The sequence below is a fragment of the Zingiber officinale genome, chromosome 4A (assembly GCF_018446385.1).
Source record: "Zingiber officinale cultivar Zhangliang chromosome 4A, Zo_v1.1, whole genome shotgun sequence".
NCBI lineage: Eukaryota > Viridiplantae > Streptophyta > Magnoliopsida > Zingiberales > Zingiberaceae > Zingiber > Zingiber officinale.
Genome location: NC_055992.1, coordinates 137,952,003 through 137,962,428, shown reverse-complemented (window position 1 = coordinate 137,962,428; position 10,426 = coordinate 137,952,003).

The following is a 10,426-nucleotide window of genomic DNA, read 5'->3' as shown; positions in this document are numbered from 1 at the left end:
ACACATTCTGAACTTAGTACCTTCTAAATCAATATCTTCTACTCCCACAGAATTGTGGAATGGGCGAAAGCCCAGTCTAAGACATATTCGGATTTGGGGTAGTCCAGCACATGTGCTGAAACCAGATGCTGATAAGTTAGAATCTCGTACAAAAGTTAGTGTGTTTGTGGGTTATCCCAGAGGAATGAAAGATGGTTTATTTTATAGTCCTAAAGACCAGAAGGTAATTGTTAGTACCAATGCCCAGCTTTTAGAAGAATACTATATAATGGATCACAAGCCCAGTAGCAAAATTATTCTAGAAGAACTTAGAGAGGACATGTCTATTTCAGTACCAACAGTACAAGATGAAGTACCATAAGAGACTGCAACACGTGTCACACATGATACACAACCACAGACGGTGCCTCGTCGTAGTGGGAGGGTTGTAAGGCAGCCTGAGAGATTCATGTTTTTGGGAGAGTCTTCGGACTTGATCCCGGGTAAACATGAACCTGATCCCCGGACATATGATGAAGCACTCCAAGATATAGATGCAGTATCTTGGCAAAAGACAATGAATTTTGAAATAAAGTCTATGTACTCTAATAAGGTCTGGGAGCTTGTAGAACCACCTGATGGTGTAAAAGCCGTTGGATGCAAGTGGATCTACAAAAGGAAAAGAGGGACAGATGGGAAGGTAGAAACCTTCAAAGCAAGGCTTGTTGAGAAAGGATACACTCAGAAAGAGGGAATCGATTATGAGGAGACTTTTTCACCGGTAGCTATGCTTAAGTCTATCCGGATACTCTTATCCATTGCAGCTCATATGGATTATGAGATTTGGCAAATGGATATTAAGACAGCTTTCCTTAATGGAAGTCTTGAAGAAAACATCCATATGAAGCAACTAGAAGGGTTCATTGAAATAGCAAAGAGCATCTAGTGTGCAAGCTCAATCGGTCCATTTATGGACTGAAGCAAGCTTCAAGGTCTTGGAACATCCGGTTTAATGAAGTAATCCAGTCATATGGATTTATTCAGTGTCCGGATGAGTCTTGTGTATACAAGAAGTGTAACAGAAACGTGGTGGTATTTCTTGTACTATACGTAGATGATATTTTGTTAATTGGCAACAATGTCAAGGTATTATCGGACATAAGGGTATAGTTGTCCAAACAATTTGATATGAAGGACTTAGGAGAATGTGCACATATTCTTGGGATCAAAGTCATAAGGGATCGCAAGAAAAGAATGTTGTTCCTATCTCAAGCTTCATATATAGATACGATCCTTGCTCGTTTTAGTATGCAGAACTCCAAGAAAGGTTTCTTACCTTTTAAGCATGGAGTAGCTTTATCTAAAGAGATGTCTCCGAAGACATCAAAGGAGATAGAGGACATGAAGGCAGTTCCTTATGCCTCGGTTGTAGGAAGCCTTATGTATGCAATGCTGTGTACGAGACCTGATATCTGTTTTGCCATGGGCATAGTTAGAAGATATCAGAGTAACCCCGGACAAGGACATTGGACTGCGGTAAAGCATATATTAAAGTACCTGAGAAGGACTAGAGACTATATGCTAGTTTACCAGGCAGATGATTTACTCCCTGTGGGTTACACGGATTCAGACTTCCAATTAGATAGGGACAACAATAAGTCTACATCAGGCTATGCGTTTACGCTAGGAGGTGGAGCCATTGCATGGAGGAGTGTTAGGCAGAAATGCGTCTCGGACTCAACCATGGAAGCTGAGTATGTGGCAGCCTCTGAGGCAGCCAAAGAAGCTATATGACTCAGGAACTTTCTAATGGACTTAGATGTGATTCCTGGTTTGCCCAAGATCATCACAATTTATTGTGATAATAGCGGTGCAGTTGCAAACTCGAAGGGACCACGAGCCCATAAAGCAAGTAAACATATAGAGCGCAAATACCAGCTGATACGTGAAATCGTCAAGCGAGGAGAAGTTGTCTTCGCCAAGATTGCATCAGCAGATAACCTGGCAGATCCTTTCACTAAGGCCCTTCCAGCGAAAGCTTTTGATCTGCATGTGGAGAGGATGGGAATCAGATGTATGGCAACAGATATGACAGCTTAGTCTTTTAGTATAAGTGGGAGATTGTTGGAGTGTATACTAAAAGCCTAGCTTTTGTAAACATTTATTTTTTGAAATAAAAGAATCACATTGGTCAATATCTGTATTTATTTGTTAAATGTAATTGTTCAATTAATTTATATAGTAGATAACATGGAGTGTGGTGTCACACTCAGAAGATCATGTTGTCAATTCTTTATAAATTATAAATAGTTGCTCACGACTAAGATAGAAAGGAACAAACCATCAGAATAGTCGTAATGTAATTAAGTATTAGTTTATCTTGATTAATAAATTACACTGGTACACTCTAAGTGTATTGAGTAGGACCATTTAGGTAAGTTCTTTTTGTACTAACTTAGTAAAAGAACTAGACCTTAGTTATTATGGAAGTGTGTGCTCTTAATCCTAATATAATAACAAACACATATATTTAATATTTATTTCTTTGACTTACACTACAACAAAAATGTTAAAAGGCAACACCCCTACGACAACGGTTTTAAGAGAAAGCGTTGCGTATTTGCTCAAAGACAACGGTTTTTGCCAAAACCGTTGTCTTTGAACTCCCCATTTAATATAAAAGACAACGGTTTTGTGAAAACTGTTGTCATTGAGCGACTTCTTTTTAAAATAACAACACTTTTTACAACAATTTTATAAACCGTTGTCTTTAAGCGCGTTTTTAGGGGCTACGACAACAGTTTTGATAAAACTGTTGCCTTTGACTTTATTTGTTTCGTCATTCCCCCCTGCAGTTTTGCTTTCCCTCTCTCCGAAAATCTTTTTAGCGCCGTGTTTTCCCCTTCGCATTCTAGAACCCTAAGCAATTTTTCATTCCCTCTCCCTTTCCCATCCCCCCACTTCGCTCTCTCTCTGTTCCATGGTGTGATGTGGACTGCAGTGTGAGAGCTGGAACCCTTGCTCATTACCTGTCTAGCGATCTCAAGGTCTAAACTTGTCGCAAGGTGTGGTTTTGCTCGTGCTTTGCTCCCATTTTTTTTGTCTTGTTTCTTGGGTTTCATCTTAGTTCTGCTAATGTCTGGTCTGGGAGGGCTAGATCTGTGTTCCTTGTGCTTCGATGTTCATGATCCGGGCATGCAACATTCTTTTCCGGCGTGATTTGTGTTATTTTGGGGCTTGCGACTCGTCTGTCGTCGAAAGATGATATTTTTATGTATTTGGGGTCGATTTATCAATGCTCTTTGTCTTTTTCTCCATATCTTTAGTTTCTCTTGGATTGATGAGATTTTTGGGGTTCCTTTAAAGAGAAAAGACACATTTTGCTCAACGATCTAACGTCCCAGACCAGGTTGTATCTATACTTTGCATGGTAAAAGTTCCTTGATCTGTCGATCCTACGGAGGGACATTGTTTCTTGATACCTCTCGTACTACTTTCAGAATAATGTTACGATTTCTAAGATCTTTATACCATTTTTGTTTCATGCTGATGCGTTGTTTGAGTTAAAATCTTTATCTATTCGAGATGTATGAGATGCATAGCAGTTTTAGTCCATTCCACCAGAAATGCTTGCAAAATTTGCTTGTAAATTTTTGTTCAGGGAGTCTGGCTACATGGATCAGAACTCTATAAAAAGCTATATCTGTATTAATGTTCTATTTTGATTCTTGGTACTTCCTATAAAGGACGCATTTGGTTCATTTTGTTGTTATACTCTCAAATGCTCTATTCTCAACATTCAAGCCAACTTTCAAACATTCTTATTTTTGGTTGTGTGTAGTTTTCATTTTGAACACAAACTATCTCACAGAAAGCATGCCTTTTCAGTCATACTTGCTTTTCATTTCGTTCCATTACATTCATCTCAAACAGACTGATAGACTATTTCATAGTCCACCAGGTACTGCTTATTTATTTATACTGGCTATATCTTCATTTTATTTATTAATTTATTTATTTTAAGCCTCGTGTACTGCTTATCATGTGTTCATATATTTGTGTCATTTTATTTTACAAGTTCTATGGTTTCTGAGCGCTATGGAGAGAATGATTTTAAGTAGGTTTTTGTTTAGAAGGTAGGAAATGGTGAGCTTCTCTTATTCAACTATTTTCTAATATTCCACAAGTCTAGTTCTAAATAGTAAACATATTTGCTTTTGTTCTCTACTGCTTATTGAAATTTAGTTGTAAATGTATTGATAGATATGCAGCTATACAAGCTAATGTAATATGTATTTGCTGGAAGTAATATCGATATAAAAGAAATTTCTGTTATATTTTGCAAGAATCTCCTATTTATCTTACTATGCTCTTCCGCTTTCTCTCAGCATTCCTCTTGTCTTCTCTCTTCTCCTCCACTTTCCATCATCTTACTTGATTGCTTTGGTATACTTTTCCTTCCTCAAGCCCCTTGTCTCCCTAATTATTCTCACCTTCTTTCTAGTTCCCTGACTTCTTGTTCTTTCTTTCCTATGTACCCTCTTCTCCCTCTTCTCTTTGTAACCACTAACATTTACCCTTCATCTCTTATAAAGCTTGACATTTACCATGAGTAGGGTTGAGCACAGTTCTGTTTTCAGTTTGTAAATTTTCAAACCAAAATTAGATCAAACAAAATTACTAAGATTCTTGAACTGAACTGAAAGTTTCATTTTGGTTTAGTTTAGACCAACTAATAAGTAAATATATATATATATATATATATATATATATATATATATATATATATATATATATATATACACACACACAATAGAGCAATCTTTCTATTTAAATTACACCCATATGTGAATACATATGCATGTGTGTGTATATGGACTATGGAGTTATTCCTAAATACATATAATGTGATTGTGAGGCTACTGAGTAAAGAAGGGTGAAAAGGATTGATTTAGGAATACATGACTATGTTTTTTGGTTTTTGAATAGTAGTTATGATGTAAATTAATGGTATATTGGGCTATACTTGGTTCTTTCACTCTGCTGGCTTGGGCAATGGAATCATAGATACTAGCCAATGCATATAGTCCTTCGTATTCAAAATTTGGCCTGATGGAGGGCCTGTAAGATGTTTGAAGTTTTGGTTTCTTTGCATCTTGTCTCATGTTTGTGACAGACTAGCCCTGAAAATTGTGTTTCTAGCTCTTGTGTATTTTTGCTAACTTACAAATCTGACAATTTTCATAGTTGCATCATTTTCTGTTTATTTCAAGTTTTTGACCTTTACTCTAAATAGCAATTACAGAAGACTTCTCTTGTCCTTTTTGTTTAGTGAAGTGTGCGAGCTTTAAGGTAATGTACATGATGCTTCTGCTTCTGCATTGTTTTTACTACTTTTGTAGCAAAGGTGATTACGCTCACCCTAGGCACCCTTCACAACTCGTCTCCAAGTTCAGTGAAGGGTGCTAAATTACGAGTCAGCTTATAGCCGACTGCCAAGTTTGTTAGGGGGTGGGAGGTGTTGTTTATACTACTTGGTTTCATATGTGGTGGTGTTTTCTGCAGTGTCTCAGATACCACTTGAACTCTTCTCATGACCTATTCAATTTTAAGTTTTGGGTTCGTAAGCTTTTGGAATTCTTTTTTGTATATATGTGTTGTGTCAAGCATAACATGTATTGTTTGGCTAATCTTTCCTCAGGTAACTGAAGAGTATCAAGCTGTAAATGTTTCTGTGAGAACGATGTATGGAGTTTTGAGGTTAGATTCCATTATCCATACCTTTTCTTGAAGTTATGTGATTATACTTCTATTAAAATCATTGGTGCTGATTAGCCTGCTTATTATGAAAATGCTAAGTAGGACTTACTGTGATAAAAATTTATCTCCTGATAAAACTTGCTGCATCGTATAATTGTAGGTAAGTATGGAAATGAACAGGCAGAAAGGTCTTTAGACCTATTCTGACTCATCCGACATTGAGTTATTCGTGGTAGAGAAGGTAGAGAAGGTTGGCTTAAATATAATAAAGCTACTTTACTAGTTCAAAGATGACGGGTCTGATAGAATAAATCAATTCAAGATCTAAGTTACAATTTTTTATTTATTTCTACTAGGTATTAAGTATGTTATCTTGCTAATTGAACATTTTGTGAATTTAGTTATAGGTATTGTCGTGGTGTCCTTATAATTTTATTTTTGTTTTGTCAATTAAACTTTGCCTCCGAGAAATAAGCTCATCGTATAGTGATTAAATTCGGCTGAGTTATTAGATGGAGTTTGTAGCATGTTGACTGGAATTATGAGCATGTTTTATTTTTGTATTAAGTATTTCTGATAGATGGAGTTTGTAGCAGTATGACTAGAATAAGCTCATCGTATAGTGATTTTGTGTAGATTTTTCTCTTCCATTTTGTAGGCATTAAGTGTTGTCATGGAATTCTAGAAATCCTTCTCTCATGTCCATATATTAGAGCTATGCGAAATGTTTATTCTATAGTTATAGTTAAAGCAGTACTTACTACAATTCTCTTTTTTCTTATATTTTATATTTTTCTTTGATAAGTTTTGTTTAATTTTTCTCTTGCAGGTATGTAACTCGGGCAATTCATGAGGCTTGAGATTTTGGATGCAAGGAGTGAGCTTTGTTAGGTTGTAGATTGCCTTGCTAATGTGTAAAAGTCATATGGAGAACAGTAATGGAAAACATGTGATTTATGGTTTGATACTACTAAATTTGATTAATACAACTCATTTTGTATGTTTTGTATTGGTGGTTTGCTTATATTAAAAATATAATTGTTGTTTGGTATTATTATGTTACAACATGAACATTAAAGACAATGGTTAGAAACGTTGTAAAAAATACGTAAACCACAACGATATTTTTTTTTTGTGAAAAGTGATAAAAGACAATGGTTTTATTAGTTGTAAAAACATATTAAAATTATATTACAACAGTTTATAACTGTTGTAAAATACAAAATGAGTAAATACTATCTACCATAACAGTTTATATTTGTTGTAAAAAGGGTCTACCACAACGGTTTATATCTGTTGTCGAAATTATCTACCACAACGATTTTAAAACGTTGTCGTATCTTTCGTAAACAAATTTTGAGCATATAAACAACAACGGATAAAAACCATTGTCAAATGTCTACAAAGACAACGGATTCAAAACCGTTGTCGTAGGGCAATACATTCTACAACATCCTCAGTTACAACGGTTTTTTGACCCTACGACAACGGATAATATCCGTTGTCGTTTGTAATTTTTGTTGTAGTGTTATCAAAGGGTGAGGTTTAGCTCGATAAATCAATATGCCTGATAAGTTGGGAAATGATATTACTTATAGTGTGTATTGTTGATTATAGAAGAAATATGTGTCCTAGTTATCTAGGTTGAGAATGTTCCCAAGAGGAGCTCATAAGGATTGTCATGTTAAACCCTGCAGGTGGACTTAGTCCGACATGACAATGAAGTTGAGTGGTACTACTCTTGGAGCTAGATATTAATTAAGTGAGTTGTCAGTAACTTACTTAAATGTGGGCATTTGTTATCTTAAACACAGGGAAACTAACACACTCATGATAAGAAGGAGACCATAATATAATTTGGGATTGGTGCAGTAGTGCGATAATAACTCTTTAGTTGAATGAGTTATTATCGATGAACTTGAGTTGTGTGTTCGGGGCGAACACGGGATACTCATGTTGGAGTGTATACTGAAAGCCTAAGCTTTGTAAACATTCATTATGAATAAAGAATCACATTTGGTCAAATTGTCTACATTTAGTTGTAGTTGTTCAATTAATTTATACTGTAGATAACATAGTATGTGGTGCCACATGCAAAAGATGATGTTATCAGTACCTTATAAATTATAAACAGTAGCTCACGACCAAAATGGAAAGGAACAAACCATTAGAAGGTCGTAGTGTAATTAGGTATCAGTTTATCTTGACTGTATAATTACACTAGTACATTTAAAGTGTATTGAGTAGGACCATTTGAGGTCGTTTCTTTTATACTGATTTTATAAAGAAACAAAGACCTCGGTTATTATGGAAGTGTGTGCTCTTAATCCTGATATAATAACAAGCACATATATTTGATATTTATTTCTTTAATTTATCAATGGGTGAGATTTAGTTCGATGAATCAATAAGCCCGATAAGTTAGGAAATGGTATCACTTATAGTGTGTGTTGTTGATTATAGAAGGAAACTGTGTCCTAGAGATACTAGGTTGATAATGTCCCCAAGAGGAGCTCATAAGGATTGTCATGTTAAACCCTACAGGTGGAATTAGTCCGACATGACGATAAGGTTGAGTGGTACTACTCTTGGACTAAGATATTAATTAAATGAGTTGTCAGTAACTCACTTAATTAGTGGACATTCGATATCTTAAACACAGGGAGACTAACACACTCATAATAAGAAGGAGCCCAAAAATGTAATTTGGGATTGGTGCGGTAGTTCAATAATAGTTCTCTAGTGGAATGAATTATTATTGATAAAATTAAGTTGTGTGTTCGGGGCGAACACGGGATGTTTAATTTTATCGGGAGACCAAAATCAATTCCTCCTCTCGGTCCCTATCATAGCCTCTTATTTATAGAGTACTATACCCACCTATACCCACCTTCTATACCCACCTAAAGGGGGCCGGCCAAGCTAGCTTGGGAATCAAGATTGGGTGGCCGGCCATAAATTAAACCCAAGCTACTGAAGGCCGGCGAAATTAAAAAAAAAAAGAAATTTAATTTTAATTTTTATTATGTGGAAGATATAATTTATTAAAGAGAATTAAAATTAAAATATCTCTTGTAAAAGATCTACAATAGATTAAGGAAAGAGATTAGATCTCTTTCCTTAGTGGGAGATTGGTGAGAGATTTTATTTTCTCTTTAAAAATTATTCACAGGTTGTAAAATTAAAATTATGGAAATTTCTTTTTATCAACCATGAAGAGATTTTTGAAGAGAAATTTTAATTTTAAAATTTCCGAAAACAAATTAGGAAGTTTTAATTGTTGATTGAAACTTGTCCAATTTGTTCTTCATGATGTGGCCGACCAATTTAATTGGGGAAATTTTATTTTATTTTTCTCAATTAAATCATGTCAAGGAAATTAAGAAAATTTTATTGTAATTAAATTTCCTAATTTGCCTAGGCCAAGGAATATAAAAGAAGGGGTGAGGGTGCCTTCATGAGAAACAACCTCTATTATTTCTCTCCCTCTTTTGTTCCTTGGTGTGGCCGGCCATCCTTTCCCTCTCTTCCTCTTGTGGTGGCCGAACCCCTCTCTTTCCTTGGAGCTCTTGTGGTAGCCGGATACTACTTGGAGAAGAAGAAGAAGAAGGAGAGGAAGCGAGCATCTCTTGGAGCTTGGTTAGTGTTTTGATTTTCTTCCTTGGTGAAGCTTCTTTCTTTGTGGCCGAACCTAGCTAGGAGGAGAAGAAGGTGGTTGGTGGTTTCTCATCTCGGAAAATCTTTGCCCACATAACGTCCAAGGTTAGAAGAGGAATACGGTAGAAGATCAAGAGGTTTTTCTACAAGGTATAACTAGTAATTTTTCTTTCCGCATCATACTAGTTATTTATGGAAATAATACCAAATACAAGAGGCTTACATTCTAGTATTTCGAATATGTTTTTCGATGTTGTGTTCTTTTGTTTTATTTATCCTTGTGATTTGATTGTTCTTTTCGGTTAACCTAAAGTTATTTTAGGAAATTAAATATTAGCTTTCTATAAAAGGTTTTGTCTAGTCGGTGGTGGTTGCTCCCATATCCAAGAAGGCCATGTGCCTCGCCACGTCAATACTGGGAACCAATTATGGAAATTAATATTTAATGGAATTAATAACTTAAGGCGATTTGGGTCGAACGTGTTAAGTTCCGCAGGAGACCCAAGTCAAAACCTAAAAGAACGAATAGATTAAGTTTTGGATCAAACGTGTTAAGTTCCGCAGGCGATCCAAAATTTAATTTAAAAAGAACACATGGTAGCTAGGAAAAGGTTCAGACCTTTGTACAAAATTTTTGTACAGTGGAACCTCTAGGTTTTCCGAGTAGCAACCAACAACTCAAGCTCATCGGAAGGCCAAAACCAATTTCTCCTCTAGGTCCCTGTCGTAACCTCATTATAGCATCAAGTCCATCCAAATGTAAGGCTCTTCTTGGTGTCTAAGAAAGGGGCCGGTCCAATGCTTGGTGACCAAGCAAGGGCTGGCCACATCCTCTTCTATAGGGGTCGGCCCTTTGCTTGGTGACCAAGCATGAAGGGGCCGACCACAATAATTCAAAAATGGAGAGTTGTTTTGAATTTTTAAAATCTTCTCTTTGTAGAAAACTATAAGTTTTAAAAGAGAGATTTTAATTTTTAAAACTTTCCTTATTTGAATTAGGCCACATGTTTTAATAGAGTTTTAAAACTTT